This window comes from Cynocephalus volans, chromosome 5 (assembly GCF_027409185.1).
Source record: "Cynocephalus volans isolate mCynVol1 chromosome 5, mCynVol1.pri, whole genome shotgun sequence".
Classification (NCBI taxonomy): Eukaryota; Metazoa; Chordata; class Mammalia; order Dermoptera; family Cynocephalidae; genus Cynocephalus; species Cynocephalus volans.
In genome coordinates, this window is record NC_084464.1 from 54,980,008 (window position 1) to 54,995,751 (window position 15,744).

Below are 15,744 nucleotides of genomic sequence, written 5' to 3' on the forward strand. Positions count from 1 at the left end.
GGCATTTGCTTCTCAGGCCCCCTGTTGCTTGGCCCTTTCCATGCCTGTTTGGGGCCCAGCCCAAATCAGCAATTACAAATACCCACTTTTTCTTTGCACTCACACAATGTAGCTATTGTCCCCTGCACAAGGAAGGACCATCCGTGTTCATGCTGCGGTGGAGAAAGGATGTTTACCCAGGGTCGTCGGCACCACCTTCATGCTGCGTCCTGCCACTTCATGTCACATGCAGGCTGAACACTCACCTCACATGGGTCCACTCAGTAAATGCAGGCATGCAAGGTACAGGACAGGCACACAGGCACAAGAGGGGCACAGAATGGGCACAGAGTTACAGGACAAAGCACAGAATGGGCACAGGGGCACAGGATGGGCACACAGACAGAGGACAGCACAGAATGGGCACACAGGCATAGAATGGGCACACAGGCACAGGATATGAGCACACAGACACAGGACAGGCACAGCATGGGCCTGCAGGCTCAGGGCAGTCATGCAGGCAGCCCAGCACTTGAGGCATTAGCAGATTCAGTTCCTTCTCAGCCCTGGGTTCCCTCCTCTGAGGCCTTCAGATGCTCCCTCCGCTCCTTCTTCCCTCCTCCTCATTTAATCCTCCCAACTACCCTCCAAGGTGGGTATTTGGATTCCCGTTTGATAGAAAAGGACACAGAGGCTCAGAGAAGTTTCTTAACTCACCTGAGGGGAGGGAAGACAGAGGCAGGGAGGTGCCCGCATAGCATCCCAGGATGGCAGAGCTGGGAGAGCCAAATCTGAGGAAATTTCTAGTCTTCTTCATGGGAGAGGGGGCAGTGACTTGCTCATGGCCAGATGGAAAATTTTCCACTGAGCTGGGGCTTGGGGATGTGGACTCTGGGCAAGGTGGGGCCAGCTAGAGGAGTGGGTCTGAGAAAGCAGGTGGGACAGATCGTGACCTGTGTAACACTCTCCAGTCTGCAGAGAGAAGGGACATTCTCAGCCAAGACGTACTTGTCCTGGAGGCACCTCTCAGAGGCACCCCTGACCCTGTCTGCCTGCCCCACAGCCATGGCTGCCCTGGTGGGCTTCCGGGTAGGAAGGGAGTGGTGGGTGGATAACCAGCATGGGAGACTGGAGCTGTTTCCTGACATTCACAGCAGTGTCCTGAGGCCCAGAAGCCCCCAAGAGGAGCCAAGGGGACTTTTTCCCCACAGACCAAAGGTAACTCAGGCAGCAGAGGTGTGACCCCTGGAGCTCCCACTCATGGGCAAGCCAGGCACTGTGGTTCTTGGGAAACCCTGCAACTAAGAACCTTAGGGTTCAAAAGGACTTCTAAGGTCATATCTGTCATCGCTCAGGTCCAGGTCAAACACTCCTCCTGCCTTGAAGACATGGGTCACAAGTGAGGAAGTGCTCCTCTGTGCTCCCCCAGGCCAGTTACCAGAATGGCAGGGGTGGATAGGGTGTGCAGGGGCCAGGCTCACGCCCACACGGCTGTGCCTCCCCACCCCTTCAAGACAGCCCAGGTCATAGGAACACAGAACAAAAAGACTTGGGGAAGCCCATTGTCCTCTGCAATGGGCTTTGGATCAGCATTGTCCTCTCCAGTGCTGATGTCTATTGGCCTTCTCTGTCCCCTGTGGGAGGCTGAGCACTGAACCATTCCACAGCAGGACACAGCATCCCCTGCCCACACTATGACTCTGGCCGGCTAGGCCCGGCTGCCCTCAGTGTTATGGCTTCTCCTGACATCTCTGGGCAACATCTGGAATAGGACGTTTCACCAGCAGCCTCTCTAGCCAGCTATCCTTGGCAGGTGGCACATGGAGAGGGAGGGGACTGCCAACTGCCCAGACAACTTAGCTGTCTCTGCCCCTGCCCTCTGCCCAGGCTCTAGAGGCCTGGGCTGGAGCTGAAACTGGTTGGAAGCTGGAGAGTTTGAAAGAAAACTTTCTGTTGGGAGGTAATAGAGAGAGGAGCTGAGAAGGGGCTCGGAGCAGTTTCCCTGGATGTTCAGAATTCTAGAATTGGCAAAGTCCTTCCAGGTCAAGACCTTGTGTCTGTGGAGTCTGAGATATGTGTCCCTCCACACCCCAAGGAACCAGCTTCTAGCTAAGCTCCTGGAAATCCTGCAATGACAGAGTCACGAGGCCTCTGAGATACAGCCCTCCAAGCTTTCTATGGCTGCAAAACAAACCACTCCCAAACATGGTGCCTTGACACAAAGGTGTGTGAATTTCTTCCATTTCTGGCCCTTGTCTTGGCTATTCTGCAAGTCTCACCTGGGATGAGGTCACCTAATCAGCTGCATTCAGCTGGAAGGTCTGGGTGGCCTCAGAGTTGAGTGAGGCCATGCTCCTCCATGCTCTTCCACTCGGTGCCTGATCCTCCAGGGCCTTTCTCTCCTGCAGAAGAGCCTGGACTTCCTTACAGCATGGCTGCTGGCTTGGGGGAAAGGGAGAGGCGGGGAGGGAGGGAAGGTATCCAGGCCTCTTAAAGGCTGAGCCTGGAACTGGCCCAGCATCACTGCATTTTTTCAGTCAAAGCGAGTCATAAGACCAAGCCAGAATCAGGGGAGAGGAATAGACTCCACCTCTTGATGGTAGGAGTGGCAAAGTCTCTCTGGCCATCTTTATCCACCACTGAGGGGCCTGACTTCGTCAGTCTCAGGACAGAGTTAGGTTGCATGATGGAAACTGCAGACTTAGAGATAGATGAGGCCCCACCCCTGCCCCTGGAGCTCTCTGCCATCAGCCCTCAGACCATGACCTTCCCCAGTCCTCTGCTCACAGTGACCCTGGAGGCCTAGCCTGCAGTAGGAAGGGCTGGGGTCAGAGCTGCACAGGGAGGTGAAAATGGGTTGGGTCCCTCTTTGTACCAATTGTTGAGGCATCTTAACTGGCCTAGGGGTGGGTCCCTTGGCTATGGGACATGGAAGGAGGGTGCTCCCTCCATGCAGAGACTTAGCCCACAAATGCTTCAGCTGGGGCCAACCTTGAACAGAGCCTGAATGTGGGCACAGGGCAGGCTCTACTCAGCTCTCTGTTGGCAGAGCTGAGGCCACCTGTCCTGAGGGGCTGGTCTAAGGGGACTCCAGGTCTTTCTTTCCTCTTCGTCCAGGTGGTCCTCTGCATAGGTGCTGAGTTCCTGCCACACTGAGCTGGACTGAGCAGGCCTAGGTGTTGAGCAGCTTACCTGGTCCCTTGAGGACCCACCCCTCCTGCACGCCCTGCTTTCATCTAACTTATTCACTCAGCCATTCGACAGATATTTATTCAGCACCTGCTAGATGCCAGGCACTGTACTGGTCACTGGGGATATGTCAAGTGAGCAAAATAAAATCCCTGTCCTCTTGGAGCTCAGATCTGGGGGTGCAGAGGAGTATGTTGACAGACAATGAACAAAATAAGTGAGTAAATTATAGAGTGTTATATTAGTTTTCCATGGCTGCTGTAAACAAATTACCACATACTTGGTGGCTTAAAATAATAGAAATTTCTTCTGTCCCAGTTCTGGAGGCCAAAAGTCGGAATCAAGGTGTCAGCAGAGCCACACTCCCTCCAAAGGCCCTAGGAGTGAAGCTTTCCTCACCTCTCTCAGCCACCTGTGGCTCCTGGCCATCCTTGGAGCTCCACAGCTGTGACTGCATCACTGCCACCTCTGCCTCTATCTCAGGTGGCCTTTGTCCCTGTGTCTCTCTGTAAGAACACTGTAAGGATGTTAGTCATTGGACTTAGGGCCCACCTTAAATCTAGGATGATCTCATCTTGAGATACCCAACTTAATTACATCTGTGAAGACCCTATTTCCAAATAAAGTCACAGTCTGAGTTTCCAGGTGGACATGAAATTTTGGGAAAAGACACCGTTCAGTCAACTATAGTCATGTTCACAGGTTCCAGGGAGTAGACATATATTTTGGGTGACCACCATTCAGCTTACTACAAATATATTAGAAGACTATATAAGAGATTAGGAGAGAAATAAAACGGTATTAGAGAAGAGGGGTGCCAAGGGGGGGTGGGGAGGGAGGGCGTGGCATTAAGTGGGGTGGTCAGGGAAGGCCTCACTGAGAAAGTGATACCTGAACACATGTCTCAAGGAAGTGAGGGGTAAGCTGTGTGGGTATCTGTGGGAAGAGCATCCAGGCAGAGGGAAGAGGCAGTGCAAAGGCCCTGAGGACAGGAGTGTGCCCAGCACATCTGAGGAACAAGGAGGCTGGAGCAGAGTGACTGAGGGGCAGAGCAGTAGCAGGGTAGCAGAATCGCGTGGGACCTTGCAGGTCACAGGAAAGACTGTGGCCTTGACTGTGAGGGATATGGAGCCAAGGAGGAACAGCAATTGGCTTTGTTGTCACAACATCGCATGGCTGCTGGGTTGGGCGCACACTGGAGGGGGCTGTGGGCTGAATGAAGCATAACTCAGCCGCCTGCCGCCCTGCCCGCCAGGGCTGCCCACAGCAGCAGGCCCCCCATGGCTCTGGAGTGGCTTTCCAGGACGCTGTCACAGAGAGGCGCCTCTGACCTCCTGCTGCTGGACCCCCTGCCTGCCCACAGGGCTCAGGTTTCCCTCTGTCAGCTGTACCCACCAGAGCCTGGGAAAGTCAGCTTTCCAGAGAGATTTCATCACTTTCCATCTGGAAAAGTTTGCTGCTCCCAGCTCTCCCTCCCCTTCTCCCAAGGCTAAGCACGAAGCGTTAAGACATTCTGGAACTCAGAGGGCCCAATGGCTACCTGCGACGAGAACAACCCATCCCCAATTGGCCAGGCTCCCACCTCCCCTGTCCCTATGCCTGATCCCCATAGTATCCCCCATGGCCTCCCCAGTCATGGTCCTTCTGCCCTGGCAGCTCTGCAGCTTGCTAAGGCGGAGGGAACCAGGCAGAGAAGGCTCTGGAGAGAGCTGTTGGGGCGGGGAAGGGCTGGTTTATCCTCCTCCAGGACTCCCTCACCAAGGCAGAGCCCCTGTGGGAACCAAGCACCTGCCTTCACTTCTAAGGTGAGTGGAAAATTCCCTCAGTGCCTCTGGACCACTGGGTTTTCCCCTCTGTAATGTCCCTCAGTCCTATCACCATTATGTGGCCTGTCAACACATGGAGAGTCTGTCAGAGTTTGCAGAGCCTGCCTGGTGGCAGAGCCTGCTGCTATTTGCTGAGATTACTTCTTTCATTTCTCCAGGAGGCCCCCACCCACTGCGCAGTGGTGGCCGGTAAATTTTCCCTGCCCCCCACCCTACCCTGTCCCACACTCCTCCCTGAGGTCTCCGCAAGTGTCTACAGGACACTAAGTCTTACAGCAGTCCTCAGACTCCCCAAAGGACATTCACCCGTGGGCCCTGTGTGAGCTGAGTCGTCGGGGCAGGATGAACAGAGGGGCAACCTCCTCTCCAGCTCCAGGCCTGACAAGAAGGCACGGTTTAAAGCCAGGCAGAAGTGGACCAACCGTGAGTTTGGGACATCCTCTCCAGTTTCTAAGACTGTTTCCTCATCTATAAAATGGGGCTGTCTCATGACAGGTGGCTGTGGTAATAGTCACCTGATATAATGGGTAAGAGAAGACTGCCATGGGTAAGAAACGGCTGCTAATGACAAGCAGCTGGATGTGCCAGGCGTGGGGCTTGGCTCTTCCCCTGAAAATCTCTGGGGGCTAAAGAGGCCCCAGGCATTCCTGATTTTATCTCTGTGTGGCATAAATAAGCCTACAAGAGTCTGGACAAATTCATATCACCCTGGTCTCGATGGAAGAAATCTGTTAGAAATTTAGAGAGGGTTGATAGGGGGTCCTCAGTCATTAGCCCACCTCCTCCTGCACTCTCTGTGTTGTTTTGATAGTGAATGTGGGCTGAAGGGACAGATCTCCTCTTACTGACTGTGAGTTCACTGAGGACGGGGCTGTGTCTCCCTCAGACTGGGGCTCCCTGAGGACGGGGCTGTGCCTCCCCCTCAGAGTAGGGGCCTCCTGAGGATGGGTCATGTTGCCCTTCTCTCCCCATCATTGCCCCTACGGGCCCAGGCCACCCTGAAATGCTGAGTGTGGCTCTGGTGGGAGTGGAGCCCCATCTGAGGACCCCCAGCTCCTCATTGCTGCAGAACCTGGGCAGGGCTGAGAAGACAATGAGTTGGCTTCACCCCACTGATTAGGGAGAGGAAGTGGGACATTCTGGGTCGAGCCCACTGTTTTGGATTATAGAACCCACTCTCTCCAATGGTTTCGAGTGTGACAGCCCAGAGTGAAGCAGTAGATGGAAGTGATGGCTCCTCCTGGTTTCCTCCTTCCTTTTCCAGAACATTTCATCTCCTCTTCTTGTGAGATGCTCCCAGGCTGTGACGGGCTTCAAGGCAGGGGATGGGGGGCTCAGGAAGCAGAGGTGGATCCTGAGAGGGCTTCCCTGGACTTTTAAGGAAGCTCTTCTCCCCGTGCTCCTGGCCCCCAGCTGAAGACTTGCCGGGCAGAAGCAGGAGAGAGGGCTTAGCCTCAGGTGAGGGCCGGAGGAACAGGGAAGATGAACTCTGGGGAAAACGTGGACCAAAGCTGCTGGCTAAGTGTGGGAAGGGGAGGGATGGGGGAATATGGGAGGGCCTTTAGGGGTCCTCCTGCAGGCCCAAAGCTCCGAGGCCACTGTTCACTGCCCTAAACTGTACCACAGCAGGGTTGCCTTTGAGGAGGCTGCCTGACTGCGGAGCACACCTTCCTTCTGCCCCGGGGCCCTGTGTGTCTGTGCACCCCCTGCCAGGCCTCAGCATCTCAGTGTCCAGGCTCGTCTTCCAGGAACTCAAGCACCACATAGAGGTCCTCTTGGTGGTTCCCGAAGTACTTGCCACTAGGCCTTGCGTACAGCAGGCACTTAATAGAGCCAGCTGGCTGACAGCTCCAAACAGATCCCTCTGATTGCAGCCCTAGTCTGTCCTGAGCAAAGGGCTCAAGGAAATGACCCTTTATCAGCACATTCCTCCTCAAAAGTGTCCCCCTACCCTAGGCCTCTGTCAATCAGACCTAATCATCCTGTTCCCTTGACAACCATCTTGTTCCTTAATGCTTAGAACCCCATCCTGAGGGCTGAGAGCAGAGAGGAGCTCCAGTCTGAGGGGGACATAGAGCCCTATCCTTAGGTAGCCCCAGTCTGATGGAGGAAGACACAGCCCTGCTCTCTGGAATACCCCACTCCACTGGAGAAATATGGCCCCAGTCCTCCAGCAGTTCCCAGTCTGAGCAGGGAGACCCAGCTCCTCCTCTTCAGGATTGGTCTGACTTGGCCTTGAACACTTCAATCCCCATCCAGGGAGTGATGACCGAGAGGTCAGCTGGGTCATCTCCTGCTTTAGGTTAGGGTTTTTCCCACCCACCCCAAGGACTGAGGACAGGACAGACATGGGACAGTGTATTAGTCCATCTCTGTTTCTTATGACAAAATATCCGGAACTTGGTAATTTATAAAGAAATTATATTTATTGCTTACAGTTTCAGAGGCTGGAAGTCCAAAGTCCAGGGAACACACTGGTGAAGGCCTTGTTGGTGGTAGCAGTGGCACAGGGGTCTCATGGCAGAACGGCGGAGCAGAGAGAGATCTAACCTTCTCAGCTGCCTCCTTTTGACTAGAACCATGCCCATGACCACCATCAATCTGTCAGCTTATTACTCAGTAAATGGATTGCTCCACTCACTAGGCGTGGTCCAATCACCTCTCAAAGGCCCCGCCTTTCAACTACTTTAATAGGATTTCCCACCTTTCCAATAGTCACAGTGGGGATCAATCTTCTGATACATAAAACTTAGGAGACACAATTCAATCTTTATTGGCCAGGAAGGGAGCTTGGAGTCCCCTGACCTAACCGGCCACTGGCAGGCAGCCTCTTCATTGTCAGCTGTGAGGCCGTGGGCTCTCCCAGAACCCTGCTAAAGAGCATTCTTCTCCATTCAGGAGTGACCCCTGGGAGTGGCCTTGCCCTGTCCCATCACCCTTCCATTGTCTCAGACACTGATAGGCAGGTCCATGGGATGGGGGAGTAGGGGAGGCCCGATAAGCCAACCTTCCCCCAGCTCCTGTTTTGGCTGAGGCAGGCTGGTGGGCTGTTTGGTCTGTGGGCCCAGGGTGAAGAGGGGACCCTGTGAAGTAGGGGCTCCCAGGCCCAAGGGCCTACTGGATTGGGACAGCCCATACCCTGGCAGGAAGGCCAGTACATGAGAGACCCTGCTGTGGTTCTACCCTGCCAGGCCATGGCCCTTATCAAGCCCCTCAGGATACCCATCTCACTCCATGGTACCCACCCCAGGAGACAAGGGGCTCCCCTGAGCCTCCCCCACAGCTTCTACCAGCCACCATGGTCCCTCAGGTCCAGGTTACTCTCCTGTCTAGAAACCTTGCCCCCCGCAAGGGGGAGAGGAGGACAAAGAGGTGTGTCCCTTCGGGAAACTGACACACAGATCGCCCCAAACCCCGTCTACCGGCTTCTCAATGGCATAAGAATCCAGGTGACAAGTGGAGGAAGTTGACCATGAGCTGTGTGTTAGGCAATAGCAGGACAATGTTTTGTTCAGTGTGAGAATGGCAAGCTAGTTTATGTAGAAAATTAGGTTTACTTTTTAGAGATGCACTCTGAAGTGCTTAGGGGTGACATGTCAGAATGTCTATAATTTACTTTAAAATATTTTAGTACAAAAAAAGATGAAGCAAATCTGGCAGAATGTTCATTGCTCTGTCTTGGTAATGGGTACCTGCAGATTCATCATACTATTCTCTCTATTTGTCTGAATGCTCATAATTTTTCATAATAAAAAGTCAAAAAAAAAAGGAAAAAGGAAAAAAAGAAAAAGGTAAATATTCTAACTTGGTTTTGAATTCCAGTTTGTCCACTTCATTTCTGTGTTACCTTGGGTGAGTCACTTAACCTCTCTGGGCCTCATTCTTGCTACTGTTAAACAGTACTTCTATGCTCCTCTCGATAGGCTGTTATGAGGCTTAAACAGCACTGGATGGGGAGCACTAGCACAGTGCCTTGGGCATAGGAAGCGCTCATTGAAAATGGTTATTTGTGAAATGAATGTAGGGGAAGCTGTGCATATGCAAGTGGGAGGGTGTCTTCTCAAACTCTGAACCTCAGTTTCTCAGCTCTCAGTAAGCAGTAGTTAATGATATCTCTCAAGTCAACAGCCACAACCCCAGCCCCTACTCCATGCCAGGGATTGCTCTGGAGGAGAAAAGGGTTCAGGGAGCAGGGCCCCACTTCACAGGACCAGTGGACACTGGTTCCTTACAAAGAACATTGACGTTAGTGAGCCCCCATCCCCGTTTTGCATCCAGCCCAGGAACAGAGCAGCTCCCTTTGGCCACATCCAGTCACGAGATATGAGGATAGGAAGGGTTGCGGGTCAACCCCCTCAATACCCCCTGCAGAGGCCCAGGGCAGGGAGGAGTGAGAGCCCCGTCCCAAGGACGAGGGCAGTGGGCCGGTAACGGGAGAAGGCCAGCCCATTCCTATTTTGGGAGTCAGGAGGCAGCAGGTGGCTGGCTGGTGCTGGGGCATGTGAACCTTCCCATCAAGGGCCATGTGGCCAGCAGCAGGGCAGCCTGGCACTGCCAGGTACAACCCATGCCCTGCATGAGCCCACTAGCCAGACCCACTTGTGACCACAGCGGTCAGGGAGATCCAGTTTCCTCACACAAGGTCATCCTCCGTAACACAGCCTGGAAGGGGGAAAAGGTCACCTGGCTACTCCCCCCCCCCGCCATAGCCCCCAATTCCACCAGGAAGCAGGTTCCAGGGACCTGAATGTTCTGAGGAGCTCCCAGTCTGAGTGAGGACACACAATCTTTATGTTGCAGGAGCTCCGAAACCTGTGGGAGACACAGCCTGTGCCCTGAGGGAGCCCCCAGTCTGAGGGAGGAGACGCTGCCCAGGCATGAAGAGCTCCAGATCTGAGTGGGGAGTGAGGGCACAGGGCCTGTGAGGGCTGGAGTGTTCCATTAGGCTGGTGGCAGTCCACGACATTGCAGGTTCCTGCAGGAGCCAGGTTATTTGGGGGTGGACAGGAGGAGCAGAATTCCCAGATTAAAATAGCCTTCCCTGGGTGTCACTCCTGAGACGTGCTCAGTTCCCAGTGGCATGCTTGTCACATTGCCCTGCCCCTCCCAGGCAGGGTGGGCAGGGCCAAGATGGAAGTTCTACCCAGGGAGGGAGAAGGTGAGGGGAGCAGAGATGAGCCTGTTTCCTAATCAGGGCAGTGTGGGAACGCAGCTCCAGTCTCCAGGGCCGCCGAAACCTGCCCCCCACTTGCCCAACTCCTCCCCCCTAAAGGGGCTGCCAGCCCCCTCCCTCAGCTCTATGAAGTCCTCTGGCTCCCCCTGGCTCCCCAGAGGTGTGGCCAGTTAGTAATTTCCTATGAGCTGTGTCTGCCCCCTCAGACAGGGACTCCGTGAAGACAGAACTGTGTCTCTCCCTCACACTAGGGCTCCCTGGGGGCATGGCCAGGTCTCCCACCACCCTGTTTCTGGTACAGTGGGAAGGCAGGTGACCTGAGGCTCAAGAGCCCTGGGTTGTAGTGCTGCCTCTACTGTCATTTTGTCCTTGGGGGCAGCGTCCTATCTGCATGGCTCTCTGGAGCAGAGGTGCTTTGTTCACAGATCCAGGTTCAAACCCCAGCCTGGCTTACTTAACCCCCGTTAGGCCCCCTGAGTCATGAGGAAGCAGCGGTTCCTGCCTCTTATTAAATGAGATAGTGTGTGTGAGAGTACTGGCGCGGCACCTAGTTGAGGGTACTGAAAAGGTAAACCAGACGAAGGCCTGGAGGGCCAATTCTCAGGCCAGGTGTGGATTGGGCAGAGCCCTACGCCCCATGACCCTGGAATCTGGGGCCAAGACTGGCCCTGGAAGGCCACAGAGTGACCCAGGTCACCGGGCAAGCCAGGGATCTCCTAGGACTCTGGCCTGTAGTTCTAGGAACGGGGCCCAGTCTGAGCACTCAGCGGTAGCACTTTCTCTCTCTGTCTCCGCCCCCCCCCCCCCCCCCCCCCCGCAGCCACCAGCCATGAGCTCCAGCTGTCTCTGGTCCTTGTCCTGCACTAACCCCCTTCCTTCCCCTGCCATCCCCCCGCCAACATGTGGAGGAATCCAGATGCCTTGCATGTGTGACGTTTGGTGTGGTGTGACCCCTCTGAGCTGGGCAGGGGACACAGGCGAGGTCCAGACAACATAAATATGTCCCAGGAGTTTACATTGTGGGGGCCGGGAGTGTACACCAGCCAGCCGGCTGCTGCTCCTGTTTATTCCCTGGGGGTTCATGGCCAGGGCGCCACCATGGGTGGAGGGTGGAGGGAATCCTTGGGTGTCTGCAGCTGTGTGGACATCAATGTACAAAGGACCACAGGAAAGTCTGTAGGCCTCACAGACCACCCCCCTACCATGTCTCAGCAGCCCCATCCCTGCTGCATGGATGATGCCATGATTCATGTGGGAGTCTCAATACAGAGTGGCCTCCCTGAGCCTGTGATTGGGGGCCCCTTGGCCACCCTCCCCTTTGGCCCTCAGCCCTGCCACAGGAGCCCAGCTCAGACTTCAGTGCATTTTCTGAGCTCAGGCCAAAATAGGCCAGGCTTGGGTTAATCATTATAATGCTGTCCCTGGAAATTTTCCAGGGCATTTACTTTTCTGAGCACTTCCCATCTCTCAGCATCTTCCCTGCCAACTCTGAGAAGCAGGCTCTGCCAGGATTGTCTGTTTTCCGCATGGGAAGGTTGAGGCCAACAGGGCACACCTTGAGATCTACCCATAACTATGTATGGTGCTCATGTTCAAGATCAACCAGAAGCCCAGCAGAGATGATAGCCTCACAGTTGCCCTACGCAAGGATCCACTTTATAGATGAGGAAACTGAGGCTCAAGGTGTTTAAGTGATTTGCTCACAGTTGCTCAGCTAGTGAAGTCAGGATTCAAAGTCAGCTCTGTCTGGCTCTGACTTCCCTGCATGTTCCTTCCCACCACGGCCCACCTCTCACCCAGAGAGCTTAGACACCTTCTGGGAGCAGGCAGGGGACAGGAAGTTCTTAGAAAGCTCAATCCTTCCTTCTCCCTAAGATGTTTATACTGGAAAGTCAGACTGTATCCATTAGTGTATTCTTTCCATCGGCAGTGCAGTCCTGTGCCAGACACTGGCGGGAGGAAGGACTAATAATAATAACGACAATAATAACAGCTACTATTTGATGAGCACTTGCTGTGTGCCTGCTTCTGTTCTAAGTGCTATATACAGAAAATCTCAGGGAATCCTCACTACAACTCTATGAGACATGGTGTTACCGTCGGCCCTCCATATCCACGGGTTCCACACCCATGGATTCAACCAACCAAGGAACAAAAATATTTGGAAAAAAAAAATCACAATAAAAAATAACAATGCAACAATAAACAATATGGTACAACAACTATTTACACAGCATTTACATTGTATTAGATATTATAAGTAATCTGGAAATGATTGAAAGTATATGGGAGTATGTGCATAGGTTATATGCAAATACTATGCCATTCTATATGAGACTCGAGCATCTGTGGATTTGGTATCTACGGGGGTTCTGGGACCAATCCTTCATGGAAATCCAATTTACAGTTGGGAATACTAAGGCACAAAGAGGTACGCTGACTTGTCCAAGGTCACACAGCTAGTGTCAGATCCAGGATTGAAATTCAGAGCCACTATGCTATGTGTAGGAGATCTGGGTGGAGGCTGACTTTACAGATTAGTTTAAACAGCAAGGGTGTGAGTGTGAGCTCACATACACACACACACACACACACACACACACACACACACACACACACACACAAGCAACCAGTGAGGGGAAAGGTGGAGCTGAGCCGCAGCATCCAGGAGTAACTGGAGTAGTGCAGGGTGGAGTAGTAGCAAGGGTTCCTGGTGGAGGTGGCATGTGTGGCAGGGCTCAAAGGAAGTGAGAGAGATATAGAACAGTCCCAATGGTGTGGGGTCTTGGCAGGACTAATCTCCAAAGGGTCACTCACATGACCTTGAACATGGTAAGTATTGAATGTGTTCTTGGGATGACTGAACGGTTGCAGCATGGTGATTGTGATGGTAGTATCAATGGAGCAGGGAGCAGTGCGATCGTGCTGATGGTGATGGTAGTGATGTCAGTGATGGGGGAGGCAGTGGCGGTGGTGTGATGGTGGAGGTGTCAGTGACAGTGGTGGTGGTGATGGAATTAGTGATAGAGGCGAGAATGTAGACACTGTCACCTCACTGTCCTGTAGCAGCCCTTTACAGCTCATACCCGCCATTGCACGTTCTTAATCCTCGCAGCTATCTTCGGGTGGGCATGTTTATCCTCATTTTGACATTGAGCCACAAACAAGTCAAATCTTGCTTGTCCAAGGTCACAAGGCCAATAAGTGGCAGAAACCCAATTGGCCCAAGCTCTCTGCCTGCAGAGCCAGGGGTTCTCAGCTTCTTCCCCACTCGGGTGAGGTGCCAGGGCAGCATCATGATGTTGTGGGTGGGTAGAAAGGCAGAGGCCATTCTACACTCCCAACACAGCAGGCTCAGCTGTGGTTGGGGGAGTGGGGAGGAGCAGGACAGGATGGCAGAGGAAGAGTTTCTAATCCCGGCCCCACCACTTGTGCACTATGTGACCTTCTCTGGGCTGCAGCCAAGGTAGCTGTCAGCTGCCAGGTGACAGCAGGCCTGCCGGGCAGAGCCAGTGGAACCTGGCAGGAGCCACACACACCAAGGGGATGAAGTCAGGGGTGGGAAATAATCCTGGAGTCAGAGCAAGGTTTGCTTTGGGTGACATTCCTGGAAAGTTCTGCTCTGATTGGCTTGAGGTTGAGGCTTCTGAATAGGCCTTTCCAGTTAGGAACGAGTTTATTAATAAACACTGCCCCTGACCCCTGTCCTCACCCTGGGGAGAAGGCAGGGCTTCCTGGGGCTCCTGGTCCCTCTCTCCAGGAGTGGAGAGTCCTGTTGGAGAAAGGAACCAGGACTGAGGCTTTAGATCTAGAAAGGGGGATGCAAATGCCCTGCAGCCCTGAGACTATATTCCCCGCCCCCGAAGCCCCAGAGCTCCCTCTGCTGCAGCCATAGACTCTGGTGTCTTAGGAGGAACAACAAACAGGGGTGGGTGGTGTGCATGTAAGTGCATGGGTGTGCAGACATGAGTTCTGGAACAAGGCTATAGGGTGATAATGGACTCCTAGGAGCTGCTGGGGGTGGGGGGCATGGGTACATATGGGTTGGCCTGGAAGAGTGTAAGCCTATGTCTCAGTTGCTGGTGAGTGTGTTCTTCATGTGCCCTGTGAGCAGCTGGGTGGTGTGTGGGTGGCTGTGAGGGGACGGCTGAGTGTGACGGGTGCTAAGGCCCTCCCAGGCACTTCCATCTGCAGCTCATTAGCACCCAACACCTCAATGTACTGCCTGCTCCCTACCCACTGGCTTTGACCTCATTAGGCCCCTGCCCCTTTCCCCAGACAGTGGGGCTGGGAAGGAGGGATGACTCCTTATCTGCAGTGTAGAATCCCTTGGGGGAGGGGGATGCCGGGGCACAGAACCTAATATAGTCACCAGGCTGGCCAAGGAAGGTTGTCTCCTATTACACCTGCGACGTCACCCATCATATAACCTGGCTCCTGCTGGTGAGGTGGGGGCCACCTCTCACTCTGCCCCTCTACATATCTTCAAATGAGCCCCTCCCCCAGCTTATGCTGCTCAGAAGGGGCAGGGTCCAGCCAGCTTGCACTCAGTGTAGCTCTGCAGGGCTCAGCTGGGTGGTCCTGAACCCCAATGGGTCCAGCCTGGAAGGAAGGGAAGGGGTGGGGGTTTCCCCCTCCCTGATCCCTCACAGCCACCAAAGAGACAGCTTTCTTTGGTCCACACCCTCCCCCCAACATCATCCCCAGAACCATGGTCACAGCTGTGACCACTGAGGTGGCCAGGTCAGCAGCCCCTCCCTGCCACTCCAAGAGACCAGTGCAGATGCTATGAAAGGCAGATTCAAGGCCAGCTTCTCCTCTAAGCCACTGCTACAGAGAAATCCAACAGCTGACACCGAACAGAGATGCAGCCCTGCCTTTAAGAACCCCAGTCTGAGGGCGGAGACACAGCCCTGACCTCATGGAGCCCAGTCTGAGAAGGGAAGACACAGCCCTGCCCTTGGAGAGCCCAATCTGAGAGGAGACACAGAGTCCTGCCCTCCGGCAGCCCCAGTCTGATGGAACCATAACGCCCTTTCCCCTCTGTCGAGTTTCCTGTGTGACCTTGGGTGTTTTACTCAACGTGTCTGACCCACAGTGTTTTTGTCTGTGAAATGGCAACACTGTCACATATCTCAAAGAAGCTTAGCGCATGCCTCTCTGACAGCAGTTAACCAAAGATCGATATTCTTTTCCACTTGGGCTTTGTGCATGGGGGCGGGGGGGAAGTCATCACATTTGGTGTTTAACTGGGGAAGTAAATTGCAGTGGGTTCCTGTGCACCTCCCATTTCCACCACTAAGACTCATCTCTGGAGGGTCTGGCTGCCCCAACACCCCTGGTCTCCCTAGGTAGCCCCAGGCTGGACATTCCCAGTCAACAGATATCATGGAAAGTCAGTATAGGAGAGGTTCCAGGCTTGAGGACACCAGTGCAGCACAGGGACAAGGCAGGCCCTGCAGCCACCCACCCCAGGCCACTTTACTCCAGGGCAATAGAAAGAAGGGGAGGAAGCAAAGTCCCTCTCACTACTACCTGCTACCTGCCCCTCCTGTCTGTCGATCTGAGAAACCCTCA